General features: G+C 39.1%; 1 pseudogene across 1 annotated transcript; it reads right to left on the bottom strand.

Moving 5' to 3' along the window:
* Positions 1-6,407: 6,407 nt before the first annotated feature.
* On the bottom strand, positions 6,408-22,922 carry LOC307064643 (large ribosomal subunit protein uL30m-like; annotated as a pseudogene). Its single transcript has 6 exons — positions 22,848-22,922; positions 18,405-18,482; positions 16,876-16,958; positions 6,926-7,072; positions 6,638-6,718; positions 6,408-6,559 (listed from the first exon to the last, which is right to left on the bottom strand). The product of its transcript is annotated as a large ribosomal subunit protein uL30m-like (transcript).
* Positions 22,923-23,137: the final 215 nt, after the last annotated feature.

Below are 23,137 nucleotides of genomic sequence, written 5' to 3'. Positions count from 1 at the left end.
ATCGGGAGTGCAGGCTGGCCACAGACCACCAGACACACCTGGAGCTGGATAAGTTCCCTTTATTGCATCTCATGAAAAGTTCTTTGGGATGGACTTTAAAGGATCTGGGCTCTTATTAGATGATTTTGATGAGTGTTCAAAGAAGCACGGTTTGCTCTGGAGTGGATGCTGTCAGGAAAAGAGAGATGGCTCTATGATTGGTGTCTTCATGAATCTCATCTAGAAGGTGAGAGGAATGAAGCGAGGCTAAAGCTGTGTGACGAGGAGCAGCAGGCCCCACATTACCCGGAATAGGGGATGTGCCTCATTTTTCCAGCTTGAACACTGCTTGTGTTTTCGTCTGCACTCGGATGTGATTATGGAGTGAGCTTGTTTTCGCCTTGATCCATCAGTCACAGAGCAGCTTCATCTGATGTTGGTGACCTGTGAAATTGCTTACGTTCAGTAGGAAACACCTGTCAGTGCTGAGTCGTCTCCTAGACACACCGAGGCTTTCCAGGCCAGCTCCTGGCTGTCAGAGCTGCTCTTCTCTAATGCCCCTCTTCAGTCAAGGGCAGACAAAGTCAGACCACAAGGCATTAATCCACGACGTCCAGATTTTCGCTGGTCAAGATTTTGTCAGTTAAGACCAGGAGGATGTCCAGAGGGCATAGTCTTTGTTGGACTAGGGCTAGTTGTAGGATGAGTTGTTGAGTTATCTGATGTGCCAACGACTGCACGGCAGCATTTAAGTTGTTGGACAGGATACACTGACCAACTGTAACACAGGCAATGACCAGAAGCAAAAGGATCATGAGTCTTGTGACAAGACTTAAAGCCAGGGTCCCAGATTATAAAACCCAGGCAATGAAAGCATGTCCCAGAATCCAGCTGGGTCTTTTAGAGAATCGGATGGATTTTTTGTTTATCCTAATAGCCACAGTTGTGCTTGCCCTGTAGTTCATAAATGCAGCAAGAAGTACAAACCACCCTCCACCAGCTTAGAGGAAATCAAGGTGTTCAAAGGGGACATGAGCATCCTGTCCAGTCTTGTCAGGATTGTGTTGTTGGCAGGTAGGATATGCAGTGGAAAACTCCTCAGTGGTATCTTTAAAGTTACCCTACTAATGCTGGTTCAATACTGTTGCCAATTTTTCTCTGCTTTATGGGTAATATCACTACTTTTTGATATTTTTAATATCACAATATTTGCTAAATTTCACTTTTTATCATGGTCAACTCCTTACATATAGAAAAGCATGTCAAAGCTCTTTAATTCACTGTCAGTTTTATAGGGGCTCGTGTGATGGGCATTTGTTTCTTTCTTTTTTTTTTTTTTTTTGCTGTTCACGGGCCTCTCACTGTTGTGGCCTCTCCCTTTGCGGAGCACAGGCTCCGGACGCGCAGGCCCAGCGGCCATGGCTCACGGGCCCAGCCGCTCTGCGGCATGTGGGATCCTCCCAGACCGGGGCACGAACCCGTATCCCCTGCATCGGCAGGCGGACTCTCAACCACTGCTACACCAGGGAGGCCCTGGGCATTTGTTTCTAAAGCATTTCAATGTCATGGACTATCTCCAAATCATCTACGTATCCTATCAGTATATTTACTTTTGTTATTTGGCAGATCTGGGAGAGGGTATTGAATGGGTACAATTTTTGAGAAAACCTTATAATTCAAGGGTAAATTGAGTCTGATGACACTTTTAATTTTACTTTCTAAGTATGAATAATCTACATACACAATTAAATCAGAGTTATCCAAGGGAGTCTTCAGAAGGTCAGTGCAGGGTATGGATAGTTCCCTGAGGCAAGCAATTATGGGCTGTCCCTTTGTGGGAGAGGGAAGGAGGTGGCTGGGTTTAGAGCGGGGCAGTGATGCGTGACAGAAGAGCACCAGTACTTCATAGGTTAGGTGACTAGCTGAAAGATGCTGAGAGCTTACTGTCAATGGAAGAATCTATACAGCACAGCATGGGAAACCATTAAGATGAGTGGAGACCCTAGAACTAAACCAGCTGAAGTTTTCACACTTTTGTTGTCACTGCTGTGGTTCTTAGACAAGATGGATATATATATGTTTTGGCTACTGGAGCTAAAGAAAGACTGAGATAAGCAAAGGGCCTCTGGTGATTTCCATTTAACTGAAGCAGTTCCCTAGTGCCTGTTCAGATTTATAATAAAAGGAAAGGGGGTGGGGCAAGAGGAGGATTTGTGAATCCAGAACAATGGAGGAAACTTTTGGAAGATAGTTTGATTGTACCAGTCTTTGTGTCCTAGGACTATGTTTCTTTTAACTTGAAAAACATATTCACTGAAAGATATTTAATAGACCTTACTTATATATAACTAACCTAGGAAGATCAACTCCTTTTTTAATTTGTCACGATTGTTTTAATATTCAGTTTGGTAGGGACTTCCCTGGTGGCGCAGTGGTTAAGAATCTGCCTGCCAATGCAGGGGACGGTTCGAGTCCTGGTCCAGGAAAATCCCACATGCCGTGGAGCAACCAAGCCCGTGCGCCACAACTACTAAGCCTGCACTCTAGAGCCCGTGACCCACAACTACTGAGCCCATGTGCCACAACTACTGAAGCCCGTGCGACTACAGCTTGTGCTCCGCAACAAGAGAAGCCACCGCAATGAGAAGCCCACGCACCACAATGAAGAGCAGCCCCCGCTCGCCACAACTAGAGAAAGCCCGTGCGCAGCAACGAAGAGCCAACGCAGCCAAAGTATAAATTAATTAATTAATTAAAAGAAAATAAGCTTGGTAGACAAAAATTCTTGCAATAGAATTGAAGTTTGGAGAAACTTTGGACAGACTTAATCATTCCTATTGCTCTTACTTTTATGTGGTTAACAGCAAATCTTTATTTATGCCATCTAATGGCCACTTTAGAAAATCCACAGATAGTGTAGGCATAAAATTCATCCTAACAATTTTATTATTTTGAATCTAGATATGACTTTGGGAAAGGCAAAATCAAGACTAGTTTTTTTTTTTTTTTTTTTTTTTGCGGTATGCGGGCCTGTCACTGTTGTGGCCTCTCCCGTTGCGGAGCACAGGCCCCGGATGCGCAGGCTCAGCGGCCATGGCTCACGGGCCCAGCCGCTCCACGGCATGTGGGATCTTGCCGGACCGGGGCACGAACCCGTGTCCCCTGCATCAGCAGGTGGACTCTCAACCACTGCGCCACCAGGGAAGCCCAAGACTAGTTTTTATAGAAGACAAGATATGTGATAAGTACCCCAAAATAGGAAATAATTTGATGAAAAATACCTTAGTTTATCCAAATTCTATTTTTACTTTTATTTTACATTGTTCATGCACAGATTGTAGTCATTACTAATATACCTTTATATGCAAGTATTTAGGCATGTGTAAATATATTTAAGACATTTAAAGCTTATATTGAATACCTATAGATTTAAAACATAATTTATCAGTATATTAAATAAAAAATGTACATATCACTAAATTTACCATGTTAATAAGCAGAAAATCATATCCATTATGTTAAATACATATTTGTATTTCTCTGTAATTACTGTGCCTGGTATAATTAACTGTTTATATCCTCTTTAACTGAAGTGATCAACTATTTTTCTTTTCTCCAGAAAATAAAGAAAATTAGAGAACAGAAAATGAATTGTTTGGCTATTTTTTTCCCCATGAGCACTCATTTCATATCATTTTAATAATTTTGAGGGAAAAAGAAACATAAATAATATTATTCAAAGGCATTTTCATCGTTTGTTAATGGATTGCCATTCTGAGAAATAAGGGTAAAAATTTTATTTAGTGACTAATGTTTTATATCAGTTTCTTATTTAGAAACTGTCCAGACTTCCAGTTTTAATTAATTAATTGTTTACCAAGGTCTTAAAGCTGAGAAAAGTTTAAATGTATAAAACAGATTTTGACACAAATACATAAAAAGAGAGCAACAGATGGTTTAGACAGTAACTTGGACCCTTGATATTTTTATCAAGCTGTGTGATCAAGAAGCCAGTATTTAATACTCCTCAAAGTATAGAAAGGAAGGAGAGGATATTAAATATCCTCTACATTAAATAAAATGGTCTTTTTTTTTTTAAAGAAAAACAAATAATGTCTTCATGGAGGTTTCTTCACTTTTTGTTCTTTTTTGTTCTAAAGTACCTCCCAAACATACAATGTTGCTCGTGTCAAAAGCTCCCTAAAATGGCCAGCGCAATTCCAAATTGTCCTTGGTGAAACTGTGACAGAATGATAAGCATACTAGTTAGTATTGTTAACAAGAAAAGATGAAGAAAACACGTGTTTGGCCTGAAAGAGGCACCATTTAGATTGAGAAGACCTTGAGAACTGGAATGGCCCTTAAAAATAGTGCTTGGGTAACTTTTTGTCTCCCCTGAGCCTGACCAAAGGCCAATGGTCACCTAGGAGTGGCCAGAAAAACCTTCTGAAATAAAGCAATTCTCTGAGACACAAAGACAGGACAGAAGAAGTCCTTGTAAGGTTTGAAATGATGGGAGGCAAAGGAGTACCATTCTGGGGAATCCCCTGGATCCAACTTAAGGATGGACTGACTGGGCTTGGCAGGTTGACTTTACAGAGGCCTCCCTGATCCTGGCCCCTGGTGGGCACACCTTTGTGGAATTCCCCTCTTCCTTGAGTGTGGGCTGGACCTGTGACTTGCTTCCAACCAATGGAATGCAACAAAGGAGACAGAATCTAGGCCACTGCATTTATATGATTACCTAAGAGGGTAGCACCCATCTTATTAAAGTCTCTCACTCCAGTCTTGGTTTTGAAGAAGCAACTTGCCATGAATTTTATAACCACAAGGAAATGACTTCTGCCAACAACCTGGGAGAACTTGGAAGCAGATACCTGCCCTGTCAAGGATCTGAGGAGAACCCAGCTTTGGCTGAGGTCTTTCTTGAAGCCTTGTGAGACCCTAAGCAGATCAGCGAGCTAAGCTGTGCCCAGAGTCCTGACCCAGAGAAACAGCAGGGTGATGAGCACGTGTGGTTTTAAGCGGCTGAGACTGTGGTTAATACGTTACGTGACAACAGAAAACAAATGCTCTAGCCTATGCTCATCTCCCTACAGGCTTCTCCTCTTCTGGGCAATTTCATTTCTAAATATCCAACTTAACATTCAGGTATTTTCCTCTAGTCATGAGCAGCAGAGGTTAAAATTACTTACCAAAACTTTATTAGACTCTTTGGGTAAAAATTAAGCAACTGTCTTTTCCCCGTTTTAAACATTAATATTAGCCTAGTAAAAGAGGCAGCAAAACATTAGCAGGGGCTGCTTTTATCAATATTTATACAGCTGGCCTCAATCCAACTCCAGCAAGGACAGCTTCTTTTGAGGCACACAGGTCTCTCTCCAGTTAGACCCAGCCCTTCGAAGTTAGTGTCCTTCTGCTTTATATCCTCTCCAGGCCGTACATATACTGGATATTCAATAATTGTGGAATTGAAAGTGTGATTGCCTTGAAGCTTATTAATTAATGATATCTGGCTTCACTTCACACAGCACTTCTCCTTGATGCCAAAACTCTATGACAGGACAGATGCTGGGACCACAAGCAGTGAGTATGCCAATGTCACTGCTGCCTGAGCCAAATTTTACGAGACAAGGAAAACAAAGAGCAATAGAATCCTGAGTCCTCAGCATCATCTTTAGTTAGCTGCCACAGAATTTCCCAGTACTGAACCTCTCTTAAAATTCTTACTTCTCCCCACCCCTCCAGGTATCTGAAATAGAAATAAAAGGAAATAAAACAACTTTCCCTAGATGATTTTTCCCTTCTCTTTCTTTTAAATAGCAACCTCAACTGTTGGCAGAGGTTTCTAGGAATTCAAGGAACATCAATAAAGTTTAGGCCAAATGAGATTTATAATTAGAAAACAGATACTGTTTTGGGTATTAAATTTAAGGATAAAATGAAGCCAAGTCCACATACGTATTTATAGACACCACAGCACAGAGCAGCTGGTCCAGCTGCACCCAGTGTCTAATGCTTCTGGCTGAATCTCTGTTCTCCAGGGGAACAGACTAAGCTCCTTTAGGGCAGGGACCGCATTCTGGTCAGCTCTGGATTTCTCCAACACATAACACACTCTTCACTCAAAGGGCCACTCATAGAATGTGTTGAATTCAATTAAACGAGAAAACAATTTTTAAAAAAAGTTAACAACGATTGCTAAGGTGACATCTGAACCCACATGTTCAAACACTGCCATCCTTACCCATTTTCCAGTGAAACTACTGGAGGGAAAGGGGAAAGAATTAAACCAATTAATAGCACTAAAACCTCCAAGCCTACCTAAGGACGAATCACACCATGTTTAGCCAGTGAAAATGACTAGAATTTAAAACATATTTTAATGAGAACACTTTCTCACCATCTTTAAATAGAAATGACTTGCACTTTTTACTCTGAAGCTGCGAGGCCATCAGGACTTATTCACTTCCTGGTCCGTGGGGTTCTGAAGCCACCCCACCACCAGCTCTCCAGTGCTCTTGAGGCACGTGCTGGACATGTCCTCCTTTGTTGGGAGACCTTGTGGCAGCTTCAGGGGCTTGATTCTGTGACATAAGGGAATGCTTTTAGAGTTATACTAGGTAACACGGCTTAAGAAACTGCTGGAATAACAAACAACAATCCGTATCAAATGTTTAACCACTTTCAGTTTTGCATTCACTGAAGGGATATTCTTGTGAACTTGAGGAGTATGTGCCTACAAACAAAGGAAACAATGTTATGGATCAATTTCAAAAGCACAGATGGTCCCATGTTACAGGAAAAGGTGAAGGTGTAGGCTCATTCTGTCTAAATCAAACTTCCAAATATATTACATGAAATAATACATTTAAAGAAAGTTTTAAAAGTGGAAAATTTAAAGCAAATTTAAACAACACTAAAGATGACTAAAATAGTTACATACTTTTTGTAACCCAAGCATCTTTATTATATCTTTCTCCCAATATGGACGTCTTTTTGTACTTTTTATTCTGGTAACAATATGCAGTTTATGAGGTTGCTGTGGATCCCCACCATATTTTTCATGATCTTCAGGTGAAGGCTGAAAAACCTGGAAAGGAAGAATTATAAACGGTGAATTTTCAATTTACACAGCTTCTATGTACCTCCTTTATTGTTTTTTCCTTAAAAACACTTCAAACAACTACATAATGATTTCATCCCTAATAGCTCTATAATCCTAACCCTCAAATTGAACATTTCTACCAGGCTGATTACTCAGATAGATGGAGTCTAAGAATTTCATACTGTAAGAAAAATACCACACAGGCAAGGGTTTGTTATGTTTTGCTTTTATTAAGAGAAAAGCAGGAGCAACCAGATGACACTAAAGAGTTCAAATGTCAAGAGAATATATTGCATTCTATGAGCTGGGCCTTGGGCTGCATCCCCTCCCCCATTCAAGTAGGGGGACAAACAAAAACTTACAATGACAATAACACATGAGTATTATAAAAAGTACGTATTCACTGCAACCCCAAATAAGGATGTATGTATAACACTATTTGTAATACTGAATTTTTTTTTTTTTTTTTTTTTGTGGGAAGCGGGCGTCTCACTGTTGTGGCCTCTCCCGTTGTGGAGCACAGGCTCCGGACGCACAGGCTCAGCGGCCCTGGCTCACGAGCCCAGCCGCTCCGCGGCATGTGGGATCTTCCCAGACCAGGGCACGAACCTGTGTCCCCTGCATTGGCAGACAGACTCTCAACCACTGCGCCACCAGGGAAGCCCAATACTGAAAATTTTAAAGGCCAGATCTATATTCCTCAAGAGAATAGCTAAATAAATTATGCATACATTCTAAATAAAACTAAAAATAATATAACTAAATAAAATACGATGCAAATAAATTATGATGAATCCTACTGGCTATAATGCTACCATTAAAACAAATAAGGTTTACTATCTTTGTAAGTACTAACATTGAAGGATGGTCATAATATATTGAGCAAAAAAACCAAATTTCCACACCACTGTGTAACAGGATCTTGTATTTCTTTCTTCTACACCATGATGAGTGTGTATATATGATATATTCTGTAACTACTAATTCTAAGAATATGATCCTAAGTTCTATTTTTTATTGTTTTCAACATCTTTATTGCAGTATAATTGCTTTACAATGGTTAGTTTCTGCTTTATAAGAAAGTGAATCAGCTATACATATACATATATCCCCATATCTCCTCCCTCTTGCATTTCCCTCCCATCCTCCCTATCCCACCCATCTAGGTGGTCACAAACCACCGAGCTGATCTCCCTGTGCTATGCAGCTGCTTCCCAGTAGCTAGCTATTTTACATTTGGTAGTGTATATATGTCCACGCCACTCACTTCATCTCAGCCTACCCCTCCCACTCCCCACATCCTCAAGTCCATTTCCTATGTCTGCGCAGTTATTCCTGTCCTGCCCCTAGGTTCTTCAAAACCCCCCTTTTTTTAGATTCCATATATATGTGTTAGCATATAGTATTTGTTTTTCTCTTTCTGACTTACTTCACTCTGCATGACAGTCTCTAGGTCCATCCACCTCATTACAAATAACTCAATTTCGTTTCTCGTTATGGCTGAGTAATATTCCATTGTATATATGTGCCACATCTTCTTTATCCATTCACCTATTGATGGACACTTAGGTTGCATCAATATCCTGGCTATTGTACATAGAGCTGCGATGAACAATGTGGTACATGACTCTTTTTGAATTATGGTTTTCTCAGGTTATATGCCCAGTAGTGGGGTTGGTGGGTCATATGGTAGTTCTACTTTTAGTTTTTTAAGGAACCTCCATACTGTTCTCCATAGTGACTGTATCAATTTACATTCCCACCAACAGCACAAGATGGTTCCCTTTCCTCCACACCCTCTCCAGCATTTATTGTTTGTAGATTTTTTTGATGATGGCCATTATGACTGGTAGGAGGTGATACCTCATTGTAGTTTTGATTTGCATTTCTCTAATGATTAGCGATGTTGAGCATTCTTTCATGTGTTTGCCGGCAATCTGTATATCTTCTTTGGAGAAATGTCTACTTAGGTCTTCTGCCCATTTCTGGATTGGGTTGTTTGTTTTTTTGATATTGCGCTGCATGAGCTGCTTGTATATTTTGGAGATTAATCCTTTGTCAGCTGCTTCGTTTGCAAATATTTTCTCCCGTTCTGAGGGTTGCCTTTTCATCTTGTTTATATTTTCCATCGCTGTGCAAAAGCTTTTAAGTTTCATTAGGTCCCATTTGTTTAGTTTTGTTTTTATGTCCATTCCTCTAGGAGGTGGGTCAAAAAGGATCTTGCTGTGATTTATGTCATACAGTGTTCTGCCTATGTTTTCCTCTAAGAGTTTTATAGTGTCTGGCCTTACATTTAGGCATTTAATCCATTTTGAGTTTATTTTTGTGTATGGAGTTAGGGAGTATTCTGATTTTATTCTTTTACATGTAGCTGTCCTGTTTTCCCAGCACCACTTATTGAAGAGGCTGTCTTTTCTCCATTGTATACTCTTGCCTCCTTTATCAAAAATAAGGTGACCATATGTGCGTGGGTTTATCTCTGGGCTTTCTATGCTGTGCCATTGATCTATATTTCTGTTTTTGTGCCAGTACCATATTGTCTTGATTACTGTAGCTTTGTAGTATAGTCTGAGGCCCAGGAGCCTGATTCCTCCAGCTCCATTTTTCTTTCTCAAGATTGCTTTGGCTACTCGGGGTCTTTTGTGTTTCCATACAAATTGTGAAATTTTTTGTTCTAGTTCTGTGAAAAATGCCATTGGTAGTTTGATAGGGATTGCATTGAATCTGTAGATTGCTTTGAGTAGTACAGTCATTTTCACAATACTGATTCTTCCATTCTAAGAACATGGTATATCTCTCCATCTGTTTGTATCATCTTTAAATTCTTTCAACAGTGTCTTATAGTTTTCTGCGTACAGGTCTTTTGGCTCCTTAGGTAGGTTTATTCCATGGTATTTTATTCTTTTTGTTGCAATGGTAAATGGGAGTGTCTCCTTAATTTCTCTTTCAGATTTTTCATCATTAGTGTACAGGAATGCCAGAAATTTCTGTGCATTAATTTTGTATCCTGCTACTCTACCAAATTCATTGATTAGTTCTAGTAGTTTTCTGGTATCATCTTTAGGATTCTCTATGTATAGTATCATGTCATCTGTAAACAGTGACAGCTTTACTTCTGTTACATTTGGATTCCTTTTATTTCTTTTTCTTCTCTGATTGCTGTAGCTAAAACTTCCAAAACTATGTTGAATAATAGTGGTGAGAGTGGACAACCTTGTCTTGTTCCTGATCTTAGAGGAAATGGTTTCAGTTTTTCACCACTGAGAATGATGTTGGCTGTGGCCTTGTCATATATGACCTTTATTATGTTGAGGTAAGTTTCCTCTATGCCTACTTACTGGAGGATTTTTATCATAAACTGGTGTTGAATTTTGTCAAAAGCTTTTTCTGCATCTATTGAGATGAGCATATGGTCTTTATCCTTCAATTAGTTAATATGGTGTATCACACTGGTTGATTTGCATATACTGAAGAATCCTTGCATCCCTGGGATAATCCCACTTGATCATGGTGTATAATCCTTTTAATGTGTTGTTGGATTCTGTTTGCTAGTACTTTGTTGAGGATTTTTGCATCTACGTTCATCAGTGATATTGGTCTTTAATTTTCTTTTTTTGTAGTATCTTTGTCTGGTTTTGGTATCAGGGTGATGGCGGCCTCATGGAATGAATTTCGGAAGGTTCCTTCCTCCGCAATTTTTGGAAGAGTTTGAGAAGGATAGGTGTTAGCTCTTCTCTAAATGTTTGATAGAATTCACCTGTGAAGCCATCTGGTCCTGGACTTTTGTTTGTTGTAAGGTTTTTAATCACAGTTTCAATTTCATTACTTGTGGTTGGCCTGTTCATATTTTCTATTTCTTCCTGGTTCAGTCTTGGAAGGTTATACCTTTCTAAGAATTTGTCCATTTCTTCCAAGTTGTCCATTTTATTGGCATATAGTTGCTTGTAGCAATCTCTAATGATCCTTTGTATTTCTGCAGTGTGAGTTGTTACGTCTTTTTCATTCCTAATTCTGTTGATTTGAGTCTTTTCCCTTTTTTTTCTTGATGAGTCTGGCTAATGGTTTATCAATTTTGTTTATCTTCTCAAAGAACCAGCTTTTAGTTTTACTGCATTTGCTACTGTTTCCTTTATTTCTTTTTCATTTATTTCTGATCTGATAATTATGATTTCTTTCCTTCTGCTAACTTTGGGGTTTTTTTGCTCTTCTTTCTCTAATTGCTTTAGGTGTAAGGTTAGGTTGTTTATTTGAGATGTTTCTTGTTTCTTGAGGTAGGATTGTATTGTTATAAACTTCCCTCTTAGAACTGCTTTTGCTGCACCCCATAGGTTTTGGGTCGTGTTTTCATTATCATTTGTTTCTAGGTATTTTTTGATTTCCTCTTTAATTTGTTCAGTGATCTCTTGGTTATTAAGTAGTGTAATGTTTAGCCTCCATGTGTTTGTATTTTTTAGATTTCTTCTTGTAATTGATATCTAATCTCATAGCTTTGTGGTCAGAAAAGATACTGATACAATTTCAATTTTCTTAAATTTACCAAGGCTTGATTTGTGACCCAATATGTGATCTATCCTGGAGGATGTGCCATGAGCACTTGAGAAGAAAGTGTATTCTGTTGGTTTTGGATGGAATGTCCTATAAATATCAATTAAGTCCATCTTGTTTAATGTATAATTTAAAGCTTGTGTTTCCTTATTTATTTTCATTTTGGATGATCTGTCCATTGGTGAAAGTGGGGTGTTAAAGTCCCCTACTATGATTGTGTTACTGTTGATTTCCCCTTTTATGGATGTTACTATTTGCTTTATGTATTGAGGTGCTCCGATGGTGGGTGCATAAATATTTACACTTGTTATATCTTCTTCTTGGATTGATCCGTTGATCATTATGTAGTGTCCTTCTTTGTCTCTTATAATAGTCTTTATTTTATTTTATTTTACTATTATTTTTAATTAATTAATTAATTAATTTTACGCGGGCCTCTCACTGTTGTGGCCTCTCCCATTGTGGAGCACAGGCTCCGGATGTGCAGGTTCAGTGGCCATGGCTCAAGGGCCCAGCCGCTCCGCGGCATGTGGGATCTTCCCAGACCAGGGCACGAACCTGTGTCCCCTTCATTGGCAGGCGGACTCTCAACCACTGTGCCACCAGGGCAGCCCCCCAATAGTCTTTATTTTAAAGTCTATTTTGTCTGATATGAGAATTGCTACTCCAGCTTTCTTTTGATTTCCATTTCCATGGAATATCTTTTTCCATCCCCTCACTTTCAGTCTGTATGTGTCCCTAGGTCTGAAGTAGGTCTCTTGTAGACAGTATATATACGGGTCTTGTTTCTGTAACCATTCAGCCAGCCTGTGTCTTTTGGTTGGAGCATTTAATCCATTTACATTTAAGATAGTTATCGATATGTATGTTCCTATTACCATTTTCTTAATTGTTTTGGGTTTGTTATTATAGGTCTTTTTCTTTTCTTGTGTTTCCTGCCTAGAGAAGTTCCTTTAGCATTTGTTGTAAAGCTGGTTTGGTGGTGCTGAATTCTCTTAGCTTTTGCTTGTCTGTAAAGGCTTCAATTTCTCTGTCGAATCTTAATGAAATCTTTGCTGGATAGAATAATCTTGGTTGTAGGTTTTTCCCTTTCATCACTTTAAATATGTCCTGCCACTCCCTTCTGGCTTGCAGAATGTCTGCTGAAAGATCAGCTCTTAACATTATGGGGATTCCCTTGTATGTTATTTGTTGTTTTTCCCTTGCTGCTTTTTTTTCTTTGTATTTAATTTTTGATATTTTGATTAATTTGTGTCTTGGAGTGTTTCTCCTTGGATTTATCCTGTATGGGACTCTCTGCGCTTCCTGGACTTGACTGACTATTTCCTTTCCCATATTAGGGAAGTTTTCAACTAAAATCTCTTCAAATATTTTCTCAGTCCCTTTCGTTTTCTCTTCTTCTTCTGGGACCCCTATAATTTGAATGTTGGTGAGTTTAATGTTGTCCCAGAGGTCTCTGAGACTGTCCTCAATTCTTTTCAGTCTTTTTTCTTTATTCTGCTCTGCAGTAGTTATTTCCACTATTTTATCTTCCAGGTCACTTATCTGTTCTTCTGCCTCAGTTATTCTGCCATTGATTCCTTCTGGAGAAGTTTTAATTTCATTTATTGTGTTGTTCATCTTGTTTGTTTGCTCTTTAGTTCTTCTAGGTCCTTGTTAAACGTTTCTTGTATTTTCTCTATTCTACTTCCAAGATTTTGGATCATCTTTACTATCACTACTCTGAATTCTTTTTCAGGCAGACTGCCTATTTCCTCTTCATTTGTTTGGTCTGGTGGGTTTTCACCTTGCCCCTTCATCTTCTGTGTGTTTCTGTGTCTTCTCATTTTGCTTAACTTACTGTGTTTGGGGTCTCCTTTTTGCAGGCTGCAGGTTCATAGTTCCCGTTGTTTTTGGTGTCTGCCCCCAGTGGCTAAGGTTGGTTCAGTGGGTTGTGTAGGCTTCCTGGTGGAGGGGACTGTTGCCTGTGTTCTGGTGGATGAGGCTGGATCTTGTCTTTCTGGCGGGCAGGACCATGTCTGCTGGTGTGTTTTGGGGTGTTTGTGACCTTATTATGATTTTAGGCAGCCTCTCTGCTAATGGGTGCAGTTGTGTTCCTGTCTTGCTAGATGTTTGGCATAGGGTGTCCAGCACTGTAGCTTGCTGGTCGTTGAGTGGAGCTGGGTGTTCGGTTTGAGACTGAGATCTCTGGGAGAGCTTTCGCTGTTTGATATTACGTGGAGCCGGGAGGTCTCTGGTAGACCAATGTCCTGAACTAGGCTCTCCCAACTCAGAGGTACAGGCCTGACACCTGGCCGGAGCATGAAGACCCTGTCAGCCACACAGCCAGTTATGTGGGGAGCTTCTTGCCTTTTGGGAAGTCTGAGGTCTTCTGCCAGCGTGCAGTAGGTGTTCCGTAGGAGTTGTTCCACATGTAGATGTATTTCTGATGTATTTGTGGGGAGGAAGGTGATCTCCACGTGTTACTCCTCCGCCATCTTGAAGGTCTCTCCCCTAAATTCTAAATATGATTCTAAGAATTATATATATATGTGTGTGTATGTGTGTATGTGTATATATATATATATATACATATATATATATATATTTATCCTTATATGTATAAAGGTGTCAAAAACATTAGGTCAAGAGTCATACCTTTGGGGAATCAGACTGAGAAAGGCCAAAAAAAAAGACGGTACTTTAATCAAAAAAGATATTATTCAATCATTAACTTATCCACAGAAGGTTCACATTACATTGCTAAATGATGAAAGCAGCTGGAGAAGCATTATAGCCAAGATGATGCACATCTTCAAAAATATTTAACAGAAAAGTATGTGGAGGGTGTTAGCAGTATTTGCCTCCAGGTGGGTAGGATGAAGGGTATTTTTCTAGAGATTTTGATGGGGTAGGTGTGCCAAAGAAAAGGAGAGAAGAATTAAAGAAACAGTGTGAGGAGCATGAAATATTCAGGAAAAGTAAGTGGTTCTGTGTGACTAAGGTAGAAAAAAATAGGAAAAGCAATGCACGGGGAGAAGTTAAACTAAGCTTAACTATGCTGAGTCTATAGAAATTTCCAGAATGGATATAAGGCTATTGGAGGTTTGAAGCAAAATGACATTTCAAAAATAGATTCAGAAAGAAAACTCTTTCAAATGAACTGGAGGTGGAGACTGATACAAGGAAACTCAGGAAGCACTTAGAGCCATGGTTTAAGAGTCTGAATTACAGCAGCTGTAACAGAAAGAGGCTGATTTGGGGACTTCAGGTAATAAAATAGATGGATTTGTGGTGGGTGAGGGAGAAGATAGGGTTGAGATTGACTTAGAGGCTTCTAGTCTGGGAAATCAGGTAGAGGATGGTAGCATTAACTGACATCACTAATACAGGACAAGCACCCTCTTTTAGTTTGGTTGTTTGGAGGACAACCTCATTTGTAAGACAATGAGTCTAATTTTGGATAACTTGAAATACCTACAGGTTATCTAAGCAGCAAGGTCTAGAAACTACAGGAGAATATAGGAGTAAGTTCAGAAGATAGGCAAAGGGCTGGAGATGCAAATCTCAGAGTCATTTCTATAAAGTTTAAAAGTTTTCAGGCTCACTATAACCAGCGATCAAAATCACTCCCCCGACATGTTAAACAAATGCTAACATCTGTATCTATCATTTCTTCCAGAAGTTTACAGTCTAAGAAACATGAAAACATATAAGACAATGCAGTTGTGGACGATGACTTGAAAAAAAAGAGATTTCTGATAAAAGAACATCAAGCACATTAAAGGTATCTAAATAGTCAATGGTAGTACTATTTTAGCTTTTAAAAAAATCAGTGGAGAATGGTGGTTACCAGGGACTGGGGGGAGAAGGTATGGGGAGTTAATGTTTAATGAGTACAGAGTTCCAGTTTTGCAAGATGAAGCATTCTGGAGATGGTGGCTGTGATGGTCACAAGACAATATGAATGTACTTAATACCACTGAAATGTACACTTAAAAGTGTTTAAATTTTATGTTGCATGTATTTTACCACAGTACAAAAAAAATTGGAGAAATCAAAACAAAACAGAAATCTATTGAGGGCTTAGTCAGTGTTTTCTAAAAGAATGATAGGTAGACACAAATCTAGCAGAGAAGAAGATCCAAATTAGCAATGGCTGATAGAGAAAGTGAAAACCAAGAGCCACACAGACAGTCTGAGCAGGAGGAAGAAACACTGTTTTCTCAGGACAATGGTGATATGAAAACACAAAATATCAAGGGAGAAGCCATAAGCAGGACTAAACAGATTCTGAGACCAAAACCCAGTACTTAAAAGGTCAGTGGCACATATTTATTTTTAATAATCATTTACATAAATCCTACTATGTTTAATTAAAAATAATTTTTTTTATTTTTAAAATTTTTATTGGGGTACAGTTGATTTACAACGTTGTGTTAATACCAGGTGCACAGCAAAATGAATCAGTTATACATATACATATAGTCACTCCCTTTTTTAGATTCTTTTCCCGTATAGGCCATTATAGAGTATTAAGTAGAGTTCCCTGTGTTATACAGTAGGTTCTTATTAGTTATCTATTTTATATATAGTAGTGTGTATATGTCAACCCCAATCTTCCAATTTATCCCTCCCACATAAATCCTACATTTTAAACTCTACGCTTCTACCTATACCCACAAATAATTTAATGTGAAAGTTTTCAATATTACAAAAATCGGTACCTTCAAAACATAATGTAACAGGGAAGAGAGAATTCTGACTCCATGTTGGTTCTGTTTCTTTTACTTTAACCTTTGCGTTTCGTTGCTTTTGTTATAGCTGTAAGCATAGATAATGGCCTGCCACAAGGAACCCTGCCCCTCTGCCTGTTAAACTAAAAGGCCTTTGTTCAGCTCACAGACAGATATTCTGACCCTGCCCACCTGTGAATGGCTACAGAAAAGAAGAAATTAACACATCCCTTCCCCATGCAGGTCCAGGGAGGAGATTTTCCAAGACAAATGGCCTTTTTACTTTACTTCCTCACCTCCTCCCCCTGTCTGTTCTATAAAAGAAACTGGCATCCAGACCTCAATACGATGGTTTTTGGGTACACTAGTCTGCCATCTTCTCGGTCTGCCGGCTTTCCAAATAAGAGTCGCTATTCCTTGCCCTAACACCTCATCTCCCAATTTATTGGCCTGTCCCGCGGTGAGCAGAATGAGCTTGGACTCGGTAACAGTAACATGTTTTTCAAAAACAGTAACGTAAAAACTTACTTTATCTGGAATTCTTGAATTCTCGTAAATTTGTGATGAATCCAATCTGTACAAACAAGGGGCTCCACACCTTTTGTCATCATCTAAAATATGCCATAAAACATTTGATTTTTAGAACTCTATCTAGTGCAGAAATCATAACCTACCAATTTTTAGGTGACAAAATCTGTTCTCACCTAACCTGTAATTATTAAACATTTATCTCAGCCCCCTAGCTGAATGAATACATCTCATCTTACCACTAACATAAAGAAAAAGCACATAAAATATAAACTTCTAGACCAGCAGTTGGCAATATTCTTCTGTAAAGAACCAGACAGTAAATATTTCCAGCTCTGGGGCTACACAGTTTCCACAGCCAAGTCTCAGCTCTGCCACAGGAGGGCGAAAGCAGTTGTCGACAATATGTAAACAAATTGGTGTGGCTATGTTTCAATAAAACTTTTACAAAAATAGGTGGTGGGCTGAATTTGGCTTGTAGGTTGTAGTTTGTCAGTGTGCTCTAGACAATATACAATAATTCAGCTTCAGCAATACAGGGTAAAAGAAAGCCAAAATGAGTTTCCAGTTTTCTTTCTAGTCCCAAGAATGCCATCAACTCCTATTTCCTATCTCTTGTTCCCTTTCTACAATCTTCCAGTTGTGTTTCTCTCAGGCTGCCGAAGAAAAAGGATTCACTGCTAATCCTTCATACCAGGAAACTCCTCTGGGTGGGAAATAATCATTCCCTTCATGCCCTCCCTGTACTGCAGAGATGGTATCAACAATGGGAGAATAAGCAGGAGGGAATTGGGGGTTAGGGGGAGACTGGTGAAGGACATGGGCTTTGACATACCAGGAACATTGGGCCTCTAATCCTGCTCTGTACGTACCAGCTGTGACATATGAGATACTTATCCTCTCGGAGGTCGGTTTCCTAGGCTATAAAAAGGAAATAATACTTACCACCCAGGATTAATCTGAGGTTAAGGTAAGTGCGTAAAGCACCTGGCATTATTATTATCTAAAGGCAGCAGCAGGTCCTATCTAGACTCTGGACCTCATGAATAGATTAGGCTGCACCACTGAAATTTCTAAAAGAAAGACTGGAAGGAAATACATGAAAGTACAAACATTAATGGTCTCTGGGAAATTGTTTCTCTTCTTTCTGCTTTTCTACATTTTTCTAATTTTCTATTACTGAAAATGGACTTTTCATAACTGAAGGAAAAAAAACATCTAAAACTTTCAAAAGATTAAGGTGGGCCATGGGGAATCAACACTAGACATTTTTTACCAGCATTGTCTCCAGGAAAAGGTCTTTTGTGATTTCAGATCTTTAGGGATAAAACAGCAGATATACCACAAATAAAATTAACCCTTGACATTAAAAAAGTATATATATATATATATATATATATATATATATATATATATATATAAGAAACTTAAATTTTTAACTTGCCTGTATGTTTTGTTAATTAGAAAAGAGAGAAAAAGTTCTTAAGGAATAGGAAAAAAAAAGATAATTCTTGAAAAGAAATACTTACTTGTAGTCTGCCTGGGGGCCTCTGAACTATTGAGCGCAAAATCCCTGCCATGAGTGTGGTGACTGTTCTCCTTAGGGGCTGTGAGAAGTAGAAAACAGATCTGTGGGTCAGGTATGTCTTAGAAATGGATAGCTCAAACTGAAAAACTGGATGAAGTTTAACAGCAAAATCTTGATTGTTTTAATACACAAAGGACAAGAATTAAGTTACAATAGATGTTTTATTGAGAGTTCAAGAAAACCATAGGAAGTAATTATACATTAACCATATCCCATTTTCACCAAAGAGTTAAATTACACCCTAGGCTGATTCAACAAAAATAGGCAATGGAAGTTACTATCATTTAAAAAATCTTCAACAGCAAGGGCAGATATAAAGAATGCTTTGCTATAGAATCAAAAAAAAATTGAAAAGCTGGAAGAGACTGAAGAAATCCAAACTCCTAATTAGAACTGACAACGCTCTTACTTTATTTATGAGGAAAATGAATCCCAGAGAGTTCAATCATTTACCGAAGGGCATCCAGCTTTCAAGAGAGTATATGGTCTGGAACCCAAACCTCCTAATACCTAATACAGCACATTTTCACTAAATCATAACACCCTTCTGTTAAATAAAGCAGAATGTTCTCTTTTGCTTATTTATATTTTTAGACTATTCTTAACGAACATGCATTGCATTTATAAACTAAAAGTCATGTTTATTTAGACAAAAAACAATTATAGCCTACTGACTTAAACTTAAACTGAATGCAGAAAGATTAAGTTCATGAACTACATGTATATTTTGGACAGGTTACTTAATTTGTATGTTTCAATTTTTTTCCCCCAAAGAACAGAAAGAAAATAATACCTATCTTGCAAATGAAGTACTCTGAAAACACCGAAAACAGTACTTGGCACATAAGAAGCCCTCAATAAATGGTAGTTTTTACTATTATAATATCATTAAATTATTACAAAGCTATAATAAGAATACACTAACATGCCAAAATAGGGCAAGTGCTGTATTTCAGTGCCCACCAGATTCTGGCTCACTCAAGCTCTGCAGGTCTTTCCTGTGGTGTGGACAAAGCAATGAAGCTACTGGAATCAATGCGAGATGTCCCATTAGAAGGGCCTGACTTCAGAAAAAGTCTCAGCAACCGAACCAGTCCCTCAAAACTAATTACGTATCAGTTTTAGAAGAGTTAACTACTATATCCTTAGCGCCCTGAAAACAAGAATTTTGTCTTGTTCGTCTTCTACTCTCAGCATCTGGCACACCATCTGATGGAGAGTAGGCACCCAGTGTTTGTTGATGAATGTCTGAATCAGTTAATGGGTTAGATCCATGGTCCGCTCAACTCAGAATTCAGAAGTACATCAGAATTTCATAACTGCCATTCAGACTTCAGACCTCACACATTACAAAACAGCAGAGCAATTTCTAGTTCAAATCATCCAGTTTGCTTGGCCGGTTGTTTAGATCCCTTGTATCAAGGCTTCTTTAGAAGAGACGCTTAATCCTCCCGCCCTCCAATCAAATAGACAATGCTAAATTATTTTCTCTACCATACTCATTCCTCCCAAGTTAAGCGTTAGGTACTAACCCAACTTATTTAGCTTCACTCTTTGTTAAATCTTTCTCTTATCACTTAGATTTCAACAAGAGCCTCCTAACTGGCCTTCCTGCTTCTATTCTAACTTCCCCAAGGTCTTTTCTCCACAGCAGCAATCATCTCATTAAGTCCGAAATCAGATAATGTCAACTCCTCAGCTCAAAACCTTCCAATGAGCCAGGTTTCTCATTATTAGAGTAGGAGGTTACACACAGGCCAGAGAGGAAGACTACAATGATCCATGTGATCCAATGACAGAGGATTAGTGTTGGAACTCATGTTTAGCTTAATATAGATATGCTGGATATAGAAATAATTATAGATACATATACACACATGGGTTAGCTCTGTTAGCTGAGAGGACCTAAAGGCAATGGCATCCCAGTAGCGATGAGCATGCCCAGTGCCCAGATCTTAGTTTCTAATGGCATTCTCTAAAAAAAACAACCAGGACTCCTTGGAGAAATGGCTGATTATATGGCTGTAGCAGGGAATATATAATGATGAGTCTGGAGCACCTAGTGCTAGAAAGGAACTACTCAAAAAATCAAAATGATGGGGGTATGTCAAAGGGACCAGAAGCCAAATAAAAGAGCTACCCAGTGGCTACAGCTGAAATAATATGAGCAACAAAATAAGTAACAAAGTATTGGTTTATAATCCAAAACATAAACTAACCATGAGTCCATACTGATATCAATAGATGAATAAATTAATTAATGAGGGAGAACAAACAAATCTCCCTTACAGAAGAATTTCAAATAATTTATGTAGATACTCCCCTCTCAAAGAGGTGGAGTAAAGCTATCAACCCTGAGGCATGGGCTATACTTAAACACTTGCTACCAGAATATAGTATAGAAAGGGGGGAAAATACCATTATATTAGAGGAACTTAACAAACACTATGTCATGGAGGTGATCAAGATTAACATCAATTGTGATAAAAGTCAAGTTGATAGCATGTATCCTTGATATGATGGAATGACAATGGCACTTCACCTCTATGTCTTCCTTCCAAAAACCCCTAACACTTCTCTAACAGAATAATATCAGACAAACTCCAATTGAAGGACATTGGACAAAATACTTGACTAGGACCTCCTCAAATCCCTGACTGCCTCGAAACTGTCAAGATCATCAAAACCAAGGAAAGTCATAGTCAAACTGTCATAGTCAAGAGAAGCATTTGACAACTAAACATAATGTGGTATCTTGGATGGGATTCTGGAACAGTAAAAGGACATCAGGTAAAAACTAAGAAAATCTGAATGAAGTATGACCTTTAGTTGATAATGTATCAATACTGGCTCATCAGTTATAACGAATGTACCATACTAATGTAAGATGTTAGTAAAAGGGGAAACTTGGTGTGGGGGGTATGTAGGAACTCCATACTATTTTCATAGCGTTTCCATAAATCTAGTTATTCCAAAATTAAAAGTTTATTTATTACAAGACTAAAAAGCTCCAATGCCTCTCCATTTCAATCAGAGTGACAGCCAGTGCTAAACCCGCGCCTTGAGGATTTCACCTCCATACTCTTGCTCAATCGCTACACACACTGGCCCCGTTGCAGGTCCTGGAACCTGCCAGGCAGGCATACTCCCTTGACTGACTGTTCCCTCTCCTGGAATGCCCCTGCTATCCGCATAGTTAACTCTCTTACATCCTACAATTTCTGGCCTAAATCTCATCTTCTCAATGAGTTCTACCCTGATTCCATTATTTAACATTTTGACCCACACTACAATTGTCAGCACTCCCAATCTCTCTTACTCTCCTTGATTTTCTTTCCATAGCATTTAACATCTTCTAACATAATTTAATTTTTTGTTAGGTTTGTGGTTTACTGTCTGTTCCCACCCAACAGCATGTTGGTTCCACAAGCACAAAGATTTTAAAATTTTCTTTCGTTTTAGGCTTGCTCTGTCTATTCACAGATGTATCCCAAGCATCTACCTAAAGCAGCACTGCCACGTAGCAGCCACTCAATTAATTTTTGCTGAATGAATGAAGTGTCATTTACATACTTCAGAATGTGTGACAGTCAAAACTTGTAAGTTTCAATAAAGGTTATTCTTAATAATTAGGCACATAACTCTTGGACCTTGAAGCAATTATACTGTCTTTCACCATACAATTAAGTTTCTCTTGCAAAGACAAAAACAGGAAAATAAACGCACCATATGAGAAGTATGATCCCACTTCCATTAATTAAAAAAAAAAAAGATGTCTGTGAATGTGTGTGTGAACAGAGAAGAACTCTGGAAGGCTATCAGAGAAACGTTAGCATACCCAGGGAGAGGAGGGTTGGCTACCAGGGCTATTTCCGCCCCTCCCCGACGTCCCACACCCCCGTAATGTCTGATAGGTTTGTTGTTACTCTTTTACAACGACCATGCGTGTAACTGTTCTTTAAAAAAAACTAATTCCTTTTCTAAAGAGACATAATGGTAAATGGGGGGGCACTACTGAAAATGCAGAACATAGGATTTCCCTTTCAATAAAGCGACAACTCTGAAGGCAAGAAATGTCTCTTTGAACTCCTAATGCCTTCTAGGTAGGCGTCCGAAGTGCCTCTTGGAATAAACAGAACTAAACAAAAAAACCGCGGAAAAAGCAGCTCTGGGTAGGTGGCGATCAAAACGCGGTTGCAAAATCACGGCTTTTAGTAAAACGGTAAATATTTTAACTGCCAACTTCAGAGGATTTACGTTCTAAAATGCGGCAATTTTTAAATTAGGCAATTTTGTATCTCCATCAACAATTCAAGTTAGGCTGACCCCAGAGGAAAGCCGAAGTTATGCATAAAGCAGAAGCACATTAAATGTTAAAACATACTTGAACTCCCTTTCCCGCCAGACTGCCCAGCCGAGGCGGCTCTGCCCTCGAGCTCCAGGAGGCGGGGCTCCACATGCCGCGTCCCGGGACTCCACAAACTGGGAAACGGGATCCAGCCGGCCAGTGGCTTTTCGGGAGCCCAAGGGACAGTACCTGGACGTAGTTCCATTCAGGTTACTGTGACCCGTAAACACAGAACTGAATGGAGAAAATCAATCCGCACCTGCACAGGGTTCCCAGATATGTACTCCTGGCAAAAATGCACTACTTTCGGCCACTCATTCCCCACT

The sequence above is a fragment of the Hyperoodon ampullatus genome, assembly GCF_949752795.1.
Source record: "Hyperoodon ampullatus genome assembly, chromosome: 15".
In the NCBI taxonomy this organism is placed as follows: domain Eukaryota; kingdom Metazoa; phylum Chordata; class Mammalia; order Artiodactyla; family Ziphiidae; genus Hyperoodon; species Hyperoodon ampullatus.
The sequence above is the reverse complement of the archived record's forward strand: the minus strand, read 5'-3'. Positions and strand labels throughout refer to the sequence as shown.